The sequence below is a fragment of the Rutidosis leptorrhynchoides genome, chromosome 3 (assembly GCF_046630445.1).
Source record: "Rutidosis leptorrhynchoides isolate AG116_Rl617_1_P2 chromosome 3, CSIRO_AGI_Rlap_v1, whole genome shotgun sequence".
Taxonomy (NCBI): Eukaryota; Viridiplantae; Streptophyta; class Magnoliopsida; order Asterales; family Asteraceae; genus Rutidosis; species Rutidosis leptorrhynchoides.
In genome coordinates, this window is record NC_092335.1 from 548,642,993 (window position 1) to 548,658,729 (window position 15,737).

Genomic DNA, 15,737 nt, shown 5'->3' on the forward strand with positions numbered 1-15,737 from the left:
AGTAGAACTAACTTGTCATGGGGCAAACTTGAACGTTTAGTCTAAATATCACGCACTGGCATAACTTTTTGATCCTGCGGGAGATCAACCTTACAAATTAAATCTTGTGGTCTAAAACAAACGGTCAAACTTATTTGTTAAACCTATGAACTTCACTCAACCTTTTGGTTGACACTTTAGCATGTTTTGTCTCAGGTGCTGTTTGATTCAAGCTCTTATACTTACTGCTTATGTGATGCTACTTGGACATAGGATCAAGAGATATCGCATTTATTACTTCTGCATGTGAACATTTCCATTATTGTTATTCCTATCATTGTAACTACGTTTCATTTTCAGCTGCGTGCTCAATAAAGTTTGTTTTATCATTTAGTATTGTTCTCGTATATTATAATATGTTGGTTGATTTGATATTAAGTCACATTTCACCCAGGCCCTAACTGGGGGTGTGACAAGAGGCTTAACCTAAAAATGAAGAACATAAGACTTTATATACCCCTGCTGTTGACTCACCCGTACGATTCATCCATCACACATACGAGTTGGCTTCATCAGCCGTACGGGTGATCACTCACTCGTGTCTTCTCATTTAGGATGTAATTGTGACTTAGCTCAGCATCAACCGTGCGTATGAGCCTGTCAGCCGTACGAGTGAGGCTTCACTCGGACGTCTGACTAAGTCTAACATAGTCAAACATCCACATCTCATTCCTGCAGTTGCTGTAACCACATACAAACACGGATAGGATAATGACGAACGATCATGGTGGCCTGTAAACTGTTGTACCTGCAATGGACGTGGGTAGATGTCTAGGAACTGCATAAAATGCATCAACAGAAGGTGTGAGTTGTAAGGAAACGAAGGAGGTGAATTTATAAGAAAATCTCCTACAGAACAATTAAAATGGACGATCGCATTTAAAGCGGATCCTAATTCCCTTGATTACCGGAGAGTCAAATCTTATTAAGAAGATTTTCTTCAAATCCCTTGAAATCTGGGAATCAATCATATCTACGTCAAATGATAAGATGAAACTACACTTACTCATTTCACTCTTCTATGTTAGCTTCATTCGTACTCTTCATATAAATGGATTGTTTATCCAAATTATTCGCTGATGATAAAACTCTAATTTTCAGCCCGTATGCATCATGAAAATATACTTATTATCATTCACGACCTTTCCACTCAAATTTCGGGACGAAATTTTTTTAACGGGTAGGTACTGTGACAACCCGGAAATTTCCAACCAAATTTAAACTTTAATCTTTATATGTTTCCGACACGATAAGCAATATTTGTTAAGTTAAATTGCAAGAATTTTAAACTACGTTCATACATTCATTCAACCTCGACCATGTTCCAACGATTCACGAACCATTAAACGAATATGATTATATATGTATATGTGTATATATATTATAACTTGAAACGTAAACAAAATATTAGATTAAATACTTTATATGATTGTATCTGTTTCAAAATATTTATCAATGGAATTAGAAGATAAGATCAAATGATTGAATTATCAGATATATTGAATTATGATTACAAGTCTCTGTTGAAAGGCCCACGTTGATTTGAGAAATCTTTCCGTTTTAACAATATTCGAAAAATGGTAAAGTGATTTATAAATAAGAATAAATTATCAATCATTGAGAACTAGACAAAGGATAGTGGAAGATTGAATCTCATAAAGACTCGATTGATCTATTTAGTTTCAAACGTACAAAAACGTTTTCAGTTTAAAAAGAACTTTATTATTAAAACGTATATAACTTTTATAAATATCTAGAACCACTTTTGACAACTCATTACTTAACTAGTATGATAAAGATAACGATATTTATATTTTATTTTATTAAATATATATAACGATTTAAATTAATATTATATATATTTATACGCGTATTATACGTACATAGTTTTATACTTTTACTATACTTAAACTTTACCTTTACTTTATTTTTACTTTACTTTAACTTTAATAATTCACTTTAATAATTCATACTTTAATAATTCACTTTAATAATTCATACTTTAATAATTCACTTTAATAATTCATACTTTAATAATTCACTTTAATAATTCATACTTTAATAATTCACTTTAATAATTCAAAAATCTATTATAAATAGAATTCAATAGGTTTCATTATTTCATAGAAACTTGAAAATATTTTTCTCTAAACTCTCTCAATCGATTTACATATATATATTTACTCCGTATTATTTCAAGATATTATTAGTATACATAAAATATTACGACGGAGTGCTGTCCGAGTGATTTCGAAATTGTTTTTCGAGTAGGATAGGATTAAGGAAATTATGGGTTATAGCTATGGAGGTGATTGAGTATGGTTCATGGGTATGCTCGTGAGGTCAATATAGTATTTATCATTTCCGTTGCATATACGTACCTTTCCTGCAATATTGAATCTCAATATTGATACGTGAGTACTCATAATTTAACTTTTACATACTAATAGTGTATCCCTGACTAGTGCTCGAGTATTTAGGATTATGCATGCTTGTACTTTTGATATTGCCCTTAGACAGGTTAGGTTGAATATTGAATTAGTTACAATTGCGGTTGAGATAAGGTATAAGATATGCATGTCCTTGGAAAGCTAGCGAAAAATTAAGGACTTTTCCTTTAGATATCGAATGGTTTCGATGAACGGATTAGAAGTTATAATCAATTGAATTTTCTATATTTTTATTAAAAATGATTATTATCGTCGTTTTTATCGTCGTTCTAGTTTTATCTTATTATTATCATTATTATTATCTTTATCAATAAAATGGATTTATCATTAAAAATTGTTATTTTTTTTTATTATTACTATCGTTATTATTGTTAAAGTTATAATTAGTATTATTATTATTATTATCCAATTATTATTATTATTATTATTATTATTATTATTATTATTATTATTATTATTATTATTATTATTATTATTATTATTATTATCATTATTAATATATATATCATTATTTAAAAATGGATATTGTCATTGTTATTATTATTATTACTATATTATCATTAAGATAATTATAATTATTAGTATTATCGTTAAAAATATTATAGTAACTATCATTATTAATATTAGTGTAATTAAAACAAATATTTGTAACACCTAATTATTTTGATTACTATTATTATCATTATTATGAACACGATATAAAAGACGATTAAAAGCTATTAAACGAAACGATTAGGAAATAATGAGTAAGAGTATCATGATGAAATTAAAATATTATAAGATATTGATTTAGATAAAATTATCGTTCTTATTATTTTTATCATTACTATTATTATTAAAAATATCGTTAGTATTAAAACTATCATTTTAACAAAAAATATCATTTTAATAGAAATGTCATTGTTACTATAAAATATCATTATTATTATTATTTTAAATAGAATTATTATTTTAAAGATAATATTAAAAATTATCGTAAATATTAAAGTTATCATAATTAGAATTATCGTTTTATCATAATGTCATCTTAGTAATTATAAATATTGATATTTTTATAATAATTATTATTATTACAAAATAATACAACTTTTACTTACTATCATTATAGATATTATTTTATCAAATAAATATGTGATACAAACATATTTTACTACGTGTAATAACTTACTTTAATAATACCTATCATATTATCTTTATGATATTAAATGAACCCTATAAATTGTATTACTTAATATATATAAAAGTATATTATATTATATAAATTTAATATAAAATTTTATTTATTAATAAATAAATTATATTATTTACTCTAATAAATCTTTTAAAAATATTTAACAATATAAAACGACGATATTTAAACTATATATTAATCATGTATAGATTTTGGAAATTATTTTGAGTCAAATTTACTTTTGTTGACTTTTGCATATTAGTCTCGAGCATTAGGATTGTGGTACACTATGACTTGGCCTAATTTGTTAGACAAATATTGACCAACACATAATTATATATAATTAATTTAGGTTCGTGAATCCGAGGCCAACCTTGCACTTGTTCAATGACGTTATTTGTATTTTTACTACGAAATACAGTATGGTGAGTTTCATTTGCCTTTTTACCCTTTATATTTTTGGGACTGAGAATACATGCGCTTTTATAAATGTTTGACGAAATAGACACAAGTAATTGACACTACATTCTATGGTTGAATTATCGAAATCGAATATGCCCCTTTTTATTAAAGTCTGGTAATCTAAGAATTAGGGAACAGACATCCTAATTGACGCGAATCCTAAAGATAGATCTATTGGGCCTAACAAACCCCATCCAAAGTACCGGATGCTTTAGTACTTCGAAATTATATCATGTCCGAAGGAGGATCCCGGAATGATAGGGGATATTCTTATATGTATCTAGTTAATGTCGGTTACCAGGTGTTCACCATATGAATGATTATTTTTTGTCTCTATGCATGGGACGTATATTTATGAGAACTGGAAATGAAATTCTTGTGGTCTATTAAAATGATGGAAATAAATGATTATGATAAACTAATGAACTCACCAACCTTTTGGTTGACACTTTAAAGCATGTTTATTCTCAGGTGTTAAAGAAATCTTCCGCTGTGCATTTGCTCATTTTAAAGATATTACTTGGAGTCTTTCATAGCATACTTCGAAGAACGTTGCATTCGAGTCATTGAGTTCATCAAAGATTATTATTAAATCAATTTATAGTTGGATAGTGGATATTATGAAATGGTATGCATGCCTGTCAATTTTTGATGTAAAGAAATATTGTCTTTTAAAAACGAATGCAATGTTTGTAAAATATATCATATAGAGGTCAAATACCTCGCAATGTAATCAACTATTGTGAATCGTTTATAATGTATATGAACGGGTCCTTTCACCACCGGCCATTGCCGCCATCACTCTACCCCAATCGATCACCACTCACAAGCCATCACCTCAACAAACTACAACTACCATAATTTGCTACAACTATCCGGCTTCTTTCTTCACAACCTCACGATCACCACCTTCATCACAATAGCAAAACATCACCATAAAACTTGCAACTTTCTTCGTGAACTACTGTTTCTATAGTGGTCGTTACAGGTTGCTACTTCGTATCTATTAATCCATATATGTCACCTGCTATTCGTTTCTGTTTACTTCCTGTTTTGTTCGAAAACTTCACAACCCACCTCCTCTATCAAACATCTTGCTGTTACTTTGGACAACTATGAATTATCACTTCAAACCGTCACCCATCCTCCACTCCAATGAGCCACCACTTTCATCACCCTTGATCACCACCATCTACCAACCAAACGTTATATCTTTGTTTTAACCACCATAACCATTATCATGAACCCATTAGAACCTTAACATCACCTAATCACTCCAAGGATCACTCAAAACCGTCACCTGCAAAGAGTTCACGAAACTGTAGCTGCTATATCTATCTTTCTGTTATAAATTGCGAATGCTACGCTACCTTTTTCCTTCTTCTATTTTTCTGCTTTTACAACCGATTCCACAACCTTGTCCCTCTTGCTCGCTTCTGTTTTCACAAACCAACAGTTACATAAACGATGCACAAGAATAAAGAAACCCTAAATTGTTTTGTTCCCCTTATACAAATATATAAAGTTCATAGTGTGTTTTTCTTCCTCTTCGTTCCTATTTTCTGTTACGACTTGAACCAAGATCAAGAACGCCATCAAAACTCACCATGGATCACCACCCGTTACCAACCCATCGAATAAACTTTATATATATATTTTTTTTTCTGTCTCAGTCGAACAACCCAAACACAATCATCGCTGTATTACTGCAGATATTGTGTTTCTGTTTTTTGATATGGACGAGCAAGAAAGAATGAAATAGGACTCGACAAATTCAATTGTGGTTAATAATACCCTTTAGTTTCGTTTGTGATTAAACCCAAAGTCAATCCACCAAGATAATTAGATCCACTTTTGGGTCACGAGAATGTTTAAGATGAAGAAATATGATAAACCGAATACCCCACTTGATTTATTTAATTCCCAAAAACTTTATAAAAGTATTGGTAATTTGTCGGCTAGATGATGTTAAAGACACGAGTAGGTTTTTTTTATGAAGTGGGCCGAGACCCATGGGAACTTTCTTGTGAGCTAGTAGATTGTAACGGTTAGAACGGGTTAAAAGAATATATCGGGTATGGTTTAATCAGAAAAGAGCCGCAGCTCAAATGGTTAAGGGGGTGTTGAGAGTATACGGGAGGTCGTGGGTTCGAGTCCCGTTCCGGCCATTTATTTTTACAAGCCATTCTAAAGGTAGTTTTTCTTTTTTTCAATTTTTTTGTTATTATTATTATTATAATAATTACATTTATTATTGTTATTATTATTATTAGTACTAAAATAAACATTTTAACTAAAATATTTACTACCATTAGAATTAATATTATCTGTATCATAAAACTTGATTTTATTACTAGTATTACTGCTAAAAATTAATATTGTCATCTAAATATTATTATCATTATTATTATTATTATTATCATTATTATTATTATCATTATTATTATTATTATTATTATTATTATTATCATCGTCCCTATCTTATTATTATTACAATTATTAAAATTTTTTTGCAAAACATGAGCTATTTATATAAAAATATAATTATTTCATAATTATACTAACTTTACATAATACTACGTTTTAACTAATATAAATATTAGTTATATTGATATAATGATAATTAACTTATATATCAAATAGGCATTATAAAACATTATAGGTATTAATAAGATTATATAGAAGTATTAATCCTAATACATAGCTAAATATATATAAATTGGTTTCCATCACGTTTATATGTATTAATAGATATACAAATGATATAGGTTCGTGAATCCAAGGCCAACCTTATACGTGTTCAATGATGTTATATGTATTTTTACTACAAAATACATTAGGTGAGTATATAGTCCCTTTTTAAACTTTAAATATTTTGGGATGAGAATACATGCATTTTATGAATTACGTTATGGACACAAGTGATAAAACTAAATTCTCGGTTGAGTTGTACCATGGCATATTTCTTTATACTTGGTAACTGCAAATTACGTGAGGAGCGTAAACGCGAATCCTGTTGATAGATCTATCGGGCTGACATCCCCAACCGGGCTGGACGACCAGCATTTAACGGTTGCACAGTACTTCGTTCTCGTTACTACACTTGGTACGGTGTAGGGTTTATTTAAGAATATGCTGCGATGACTTTTAGTTAAGTATGGTTACCAAGTGCTCAACTGCTTTTCTATACACGAGGAGTGTATTATGTATAAACTTTAAATCTTGTGGTCTATAGTTATAATGCTGCTAGCATCAAACCTATATATCTCACCAACTTTATGTTGACTTTTTAAAGCATGTTATTCTCAGGTACGAATTAAGTCTTCCGCTGTGCTTTTGCTCATATTAAAGACATTACTTGGAGTCGATCATCGCAATGGAACCAGATATTGATAATTTCGTCCAGGGGGACTTGGACGGGGTCTTTACAATAACTCACTTTCACAGATTTTTACTTCGTCGGGAAGTAAGACTTGGCCACTGGTCGATTCACGAACCTTAAGTTCCTTAGATAAACCTACTGGAAAAGAGAAAAATGGATCTAGCTTCAACGGATCCTTGGATGACTCGAAGTTCTTGTATTAGAATGATAACCTACTGTAAGAAACAAAGATTTCTTGAGGTTGGATGATCACCTTACAAGATTGGAAGTGAGCTAGCAAACTTGAAAGTATTCTTGATTTTATGTAACTAGAACTTGTAGAATTTATGAAGAACACTTAGAACTTGAAGATAGAACTTGAGAGAGATCAATTAGATGAAGAAAATTGAAAAATTAAAGTGTTTGTAGGTGTTTTTGGTCGTTGGTGTATGGATTAGATATAAAGGATATGTAATTTTGTTTTCATGTAAATAAGTCATGAATGATTACTCATATTTTTGTAATTTTATGAGATATTTCATGCTAGTTGCCAAATGATGGTTCCCACATGTATTAGGTGACTCACATGGGCTGCTAAGAGCTGATCATTGGAGTGTATATACCAATAGTACATACATCTAAAAGCTGTGTATTGTACGAGTACGAATACGGGTGCATACGAGTAGAATTGTTGATGAAACTGAACGAGGATGTAATTGTAAGAATTTTTGTTAAGTAGAAGTATTTTGATAAGTGTCTTGAAGTCTTTCAAAAGTGTATGAATACATATTAAAACACTACATGTATATACATTTTAACTGAGTCGTTAAGTCATCGTTAGTCGTTACATGTAAGTGTGGTTTTGAAACCTTTAGGTTAACGATCTTGTTAAATGTTGTTAACCCAATGTTTATAATATCAAATGAGATTTTAAATTATTATATTATCATGATATTATGATGTACGAATATCTCTTAATATGATATATATACATTAAATGTCGTTACAACGATAATCGTTACATATATGTCTCGTTTCAAAATCATTAAGTTAGTAGTCTTGTTTTTACAAATGAAGTTCATTGTTAATATACTTAATGATATGTTTACTTATCATAATATCATGTTAACTATATATATAACCATATATATATGTCATCATATAATTTTTACAAGTTTTAACGTTCGTGAATCACCGGTCAACTTGGGTGGTCAATTGTCTATATGAAACCTATTTCAATTAATCAAGTCTTAACAAGTTTGATTGCTTAACATGTTGGAAACACTTAATCATGTAAATAACAATTTCATTTAATATATATATAAACATGGAAAAGTTCGGGTCACTACAGTACCTACCCGTTAAATAAATTTCGTCCCGAAATTTTAAGCAGTTGGAGGTGTTGACGTATCTTCTGGAAATAAATGCGGGTATTTCTTCTTCATCTGATCTTCTCGTTCCCAGGTGAACTCGGGTCCTCTACGAGCATTCCATCGAACCTTAACAATTGGTATCTTGTTTTGCTTAAGTCTTTTAACCTCACGATCCATTATTTCGACGGGTTCTTCGATGAATTGAAGTTTTTCGTTGATTTGGATTTCATCTAACGGAATAGTGAGATCTTCTTTAGCAAAACATTTCTTCAAATTCGAGACGTGGAAAGTGTTATGTACAGCCACAAGTTGTTGAGGTAACTCAAGTCGGTAAGCTACTGGTCTGACACGATCAATAATCTTGAATGGTCCGATATACCTTGGATTTAATTTCCCTCGTTTACCAAATCGAACAACGCCTTTCCAAGGTGCAACTTTAAGCATGACCATCTCTCCAATTTCAAATTCTATATCTTTTCTTTTAATGTCAGCGTAGCTCTTTTGTTGACTTTGGGCGGTTTTCAACCGTTGTTGAATTTGGATGATCTTCTCGGTAGTTTCTTGTATTATCTCCGAACCCGTAATCTGTCTATCCCCCACTTCACTCCAACAAATCGGAGACCTGCACTTTCTACCATAAAGTGCTTCAAACGGCACCATCTCAATGCTTGAATGGTAGCTGTTGTTGTAGGAAAATTCTGCTAACGGTAGATGTCGATCCCAACTGTTTCTGAAATCAATAACACATGCTCGTAGCATGTCTTCAAGCGTTTGTATCGTCCTTTCGCTCTGCCCATCAGTTTGTGGATGATAGGCAGTACTCATGTCTAGACGAGTTCCTAATGCTTGTTGTAATGTCTGCCAGAATCTTGAAATAAATCTGCCATCCCTATCAGAGATAATAGAGATTGGTATTCCATGTCTGGAGACGACTTCCTTCAAATACAGTCGTGCTAACTTCTCCATCTTGTCATCTTCTCTTATTGGCAGGAAGTGCTGATTTGGTGAGACGATCAACTATTACCCAAATAGTATCAAAACCACTTGCAGTCCTTGGCAATTTAGTGATGAAATCCATGGTAATGTTTTCCCATTTCCATTCTGGGATTTAGGGTTGTTGAAGTAGATCTGATGGTTTCCGATGCTCAGCTTTGACCTTAGAACACGTCAAACATTCTCCTACGTATTTAGCAATACCGGCTTTCATACCCGGCCACCAAAAATGTTTCTTGAGATCCTTGTACATCTTCCCCGTTCCAGGATGTATTGAGTATCTGGTTTTATGAGCTTTTCTAAGTACCATTTCTCTCATATCTCCAAATTTTGGTACCCAAATCCTTTCAGTCCTATACCGGGTTCCATCTTCCTGAATATTAAGATGCTTCTCCGATCCTTTGGGTATTTCATTCTTTAAATTTCCCTCTTTTAAAACTCCTTGTTGCGCCTCCTTTATTTGAGTAGTAAGGTTATTGTGAATCATTATATTCATAGATTTTACTCGAATGGGTTCTCTGTCCTTTCTACTCAAGGCGTCGGCTACCACATTTGCCTTCCCCGGGTGGTAACGAATCTCAAAGTGGTAATCATTCAACAATTCAATCCACCTACGCTGCCTCATATTCAGTTGTTTCTGATTAAATATGTGTTGAAGACTTTTTTGGTCGGTATATATAATACTTTTGACCCCATATAAGTAGTGCCTCCAAGTCTTTAATGCAAAAATAACTGCGCCTAATTCCAAATCATGCGTCGTATAATTTTGTTCGTGAATCTTCAATTGTCTAGACGCATAAGCAATCACCTTCGTTCGTTGCATTAATACACAACCGAGACCTTGCTTTGATGCATCACAATAAATCACAAAATCATCATTCCCTTCAGGCAATGACAATATAGGTGCCGTAGTTAGCTTTTTCTTCAATAACTGGAACGCTTTCTCTTGTTCATTCTTCCATTCAAATTTCTTCCCTTTATGCATTAATGCAGTCAAGGGTTTTGCTATTCTGGAAAAGTCTTGGATGAACCTTCTGTAGTAACCAGCTAGTCCTAAAAACTGGCGTATGTGTTTCGGAGTTTTCGGGGTTTCCCACTTTTCAATAGTTTCTATCTTTGCCGGATCCACCTTAATACCTTCTTTGTTCACTATGTGACTGAGGAATTGAAAAGAGGGAAGGAAAAGAACCACTAGTCACTTGCATGTAAATGTGTTAAAAGTTAGTTATTAGAGGTGTGTTCATGGGGACTAGATGTAATTGTGTAGTAACTATATTCCATAAGCATTAAGCAAGCTAGTTAAGTTTGAAAGCAATACTAGCATAAATAATTGGGCTAACTAATCCATGTAAGGGTGTAGGGTGGGCTTCTAAGCCCATGTACAATTATAAGGCCCAAGTATGTATGTGAGTAACAAGTTAAATAAGTAAGCCCAAGTTCAAATAAATAATAATCCAATAAGAGCCCAAGTAATTAACTAGCAAACTTAGTTAATTAAAAATGATTAATAACAATTAATCATGAATGTAAATAATATCTTAAATATTATTCGTGTAAAATTCATGTGTCACAAAGACGTTTGGGGCATTTTAAAGTCATGTATGATCAATCATGGTAACAAGTAAATGTAATAACATAAATTCGTTAAATCACAAGTATTAATAATAATTATTAATAAATAAACGTTGGAAAATCTAGGGTCGTTACATTACCCACCTGTTAAAGAAAATTTCGTCCCGAAATTTTAAGCTCAGGTAGATGGAGGAGTCGAGAAAAGGTGAGGATACTTCTGCATCATTTGATCCTCTCGCTCCCAAGTAAACTCAGGTCCTCGTTTGGCATTCCATCGTACTCGGACGATCGAAATCTTGTAGCGTTTTAAAGTCTTAACTTCACGGTCCATAATCTCGACAGGTTCTTCCACGAAGTGGAGTTTGTCATCAATAGTAAGTTCTTCAAGTGGTATGATAAGTTCGGGTGCAGCAAGACACTTCTTCAAGTTTGACACGTGGAAGGTAGGATGAACTGAGCTCAATTATGTTGGAAGATCCAAACGGTATGCAACGGGTCCAACACGTTCCAAGATTTCAAAAGGACCAATATATCGCGGGTTCAACTTTCCGCGCTTTCCAAAATGAATCACACCTTTCCAAGGTGCAACCTTCAACATTACACGGTCGCCCACGTTGAATTCAAAGTCTTTACATTTAAGAACGACATAACTCTTTTGACGATCGCGGGCAGTCTTAAGTCTAGCTTGAATCTGAGCAATCTTCTCCGTGGTTTCATAGACTACCTCGGGTCCGGTGATTTGCTTTTCGCCTACTTCGGCCAACAAATAGGAGATCGGCACTTGCGGCCATACAATGCTTCAAAAGGTGTAGCATTAATGCTCGAGTGATAACTGTTGTTGTAAGAAAATTCGGCGAGCGGAAAATGCCTTTCCCAGGCCTTTCCGAAATCAATGACACATGCACGCAACATGTCTTCCAAGGTCTGAATCGTACGTTCACTTTGCCCGTCGGTATGTGGATGATATGCAGCACTCATGTCGAGACGGGTTCCCATGGCTTCTTGTAAAGAATGCCAAAATCTAGAAGCAAAACGGGGATCTCGATCTGAGATGATCGATAAAGGTATACCATGACGAGAAACAACCTCTTTGATGTATAATTGAGCAAGTCTCTCCATCGTATCCGTTTCCTTCATAGCCAAGAAATGTGCAGATTTAGTAAGGAGGTCAACAATAACCCAAATAGTATCGTATCCGCCCACCGTCTTTGGTAGTTTGGTGATGAAATCCATTGTTATCCTTTCCCACTTCCATTGCGGGATTTCCTACTGTTGAAGTAACCCAGAAGGTCTTTGATGCTCGGCCTTAACTTTCAAGCAAGTTAAACACTTACCAACATAAGTTGCAACGTCCTTCTTAAGATTCGGCCACCAATACTGTTCTTTAAGGTCGTGGTACATTTTGCCCGCTCCGGGATGAATCGAATATCTCGATTTGTGCGCTTTATCAAGTATAAGGTTTTGTAGATCTCCATAAAGAGGTACCCAAATTCTTCCGGCATAACATCGGAGTTCAGACTCCCTAACCTCGAATCGAGAGACAAGAATGTTCAAATATTCATGAGATATATCCTCCTCCTTGAGAGCCTCATCTTGGGCTACTCTGATCTGACTGTTGAGATTTGAATGGATGGTGATGTTCAGAGCCCTAACACGAAGCGGTGCCGTCCTCTCCTTTCGGCTTAAAGCGTCAACTACAACATTGGCCTTGCCAGGGTGATAACGAAGTTCACAATCATAGTCGTTCAGCGTCTCGATCCATCGACGCTGTCTCATATTCAGTTGCTTCTGATCAAAGATGTGTTGGAGACTTTTGTGGTCGGTGAAGATGGTGCTCTTAGTTCCATAAAGATAGTGTCTCCATAATTTGAGCGCAAAGACAACGGCTCTGATACCAAATGTGATGCCCCGTACAAAACCATCATGTACGAATCATCAACAACAGGATTATTACAAGGTCAAACACTATATGCTTTTCAAAACAAGTTTGCATTCATGATAAAAGGTGACGTCATAACTAACGTCAAATGTTTTACATCAAAAGTATGCTTCAATGAACAGAAGCAAATAGTAGTAGTACGTGACCCTTAGGTCATTAAAAATCATCGTTCAAAAGTATTAAAGTTATGAATGCAAGATAAACAGTTCATGCGGTGACAACTCTAGAGCAGCGGGTGACTACAGCAAGACTAGTACACAGCGAAAGCAACCTTAAGCACCTGAGAAAAACATGCTTAAAAACGTCAACACAAAGGTTGGTGAGCTATAGTTTAAGTATAACAGTATGTAAGGTAGGCCACGAGATTTCAGTGCTACAAAGAGCGTTTCAAAACAGTATGATAAAGTATATGTTTAACCGTGGGAACTTGGTAACTAACTTAACGTTTATACCCCCTGAAAGTACACTTGGAAAGTGCGTATGTATACGAAGTATTAAACACCCGTTAAATGCTAGCTCTACTAGCCCGAGTGGGGATGTCAAGCCCTATGGATCCATATCTAAGATTCGCATTCACCGGTTCAAAAACCAATGACTAAACGTTACCGAGCTAAAGGGAATGTTTATGCCGTTGTATAACCCACACATATATAAGTTTAAGTACTTGTTCCTAGTATGTAAAACGTAAAATGCGCATGTATTCTCAGTTATTAGAGGTGTGTTCATGGGGACTAGATGTAATTGTGTAGTAACTATATTCCATAAGCATTAAGCAAGCTAGTTAAGTTTGAAAGCAATACTAGCATAAATAATTGGGCTAACTAATCCATGTAAGGGTGTAGGGTGGGCTTCTAAGCCCATGTACAATTATAAGGCCCAAGTATGTATGTAAGTAACAAGTTAAATAAGTAAGCCCAAGTTCAAATAAATAATAATCCAATAAGAGCCCAAGTAATTAACTAGCAAACTTAGTTAATTAAAAATGATTAATAATAATTAATGATGAATGTAAATAATATCTTAAATATTATTCGTGAAAAGTTCATGTGTCACAAAGACGTTTCGGGCATTTTAAAGTCATGTATGATCAATCATGGTAACAAGTAAATGTAATAACATACATTCGTTAAATCACAAGTATTAATAATAATTATTAATAAATAAACGTTGGAAAATCCAGGGTCGTTACAATTGGAGTCTGTCGAACCTATCTTCAAATTAATTAACCTAATAATTAATAATGATTGTGGCTGTCCTATTTAGTGACGTTCATACGGAATCTATTATAATCATTTAATTAATTATTCGGGTTGGGTAATTGATTATTCAAACTGATCAAGTGGGTAAATTAATATTCATATCTAATCAAAACAGGGGTGGATTACATACAGTGATAACTGTGTAATTGTTGACAGAAGTGATAACTGCATCACAGTTTAAATCCTTAATTAGTTGGAATATTTGACTTCGGGTATAAGGGTAATTTGACAATGACACTCGCACTTTATAATTATGACCGATGGACTATTATGGACAAAAACCAGATAGACGTATCAAAAAATCCAGGACAAAGGACAATTAACCCAGAGTAATAAATTAAAATCAAAACGTCAAACATCATGATTACAGAAGTTTAAACAAGCATAATTATTGTATTTTTATATTTCCTCGTACTTTTAATTACATTTTATTTATTGTCATTTTAATTATCGTCATTTAAATATTGTTATTTTAGTTATCGTCATTTATATTTACGTTTGACTTAAAATCGACAAACCGGTCATTAAACGGTAAACCCCCTTTTTATATATTATTACTATAAATAATTATTTATATATTGTACAAATATAGTTGTTTAAAATATAGTGTAAAATAAGTCGTCTCCCTGTGGAACGAACCGGACTTACTAAAAACTATACTACTCTACGATTAGGTACACTGCCTATAGTGTTGTAGCAGAGTTTAGGTATATCCCATCTGTAAATTAAATATATAAAACTTGTGTAATTAGTATCGTATTCCGTAGTAAAAATAATAGTATTTCGTACGCCTCCGCTGCATCATCAGCTCCCGATGGTAGAAGCTTTTGTGTCAACATTATAGACACAAGGGATCGGCTAGTGTAAGTGTTAACTTCACTAGAGAGAACCGCGGCAAAAATACAATCTCTCTTTAATGTCATGACATATACAATGGTTTATCTCAACTGCATAAATCCATTTATACGAAAAACAGAAAATTTTCACATAAAACTACAAATGTATTTTTCAAGCCGCACAACGCCTAAGCGCAGCACGCTATACGGAGTAGTGCTTATTCTTTCAAAACATATTTTACAAGTCTTATACGGTTATTATTTTTTGACTCATTTATATCC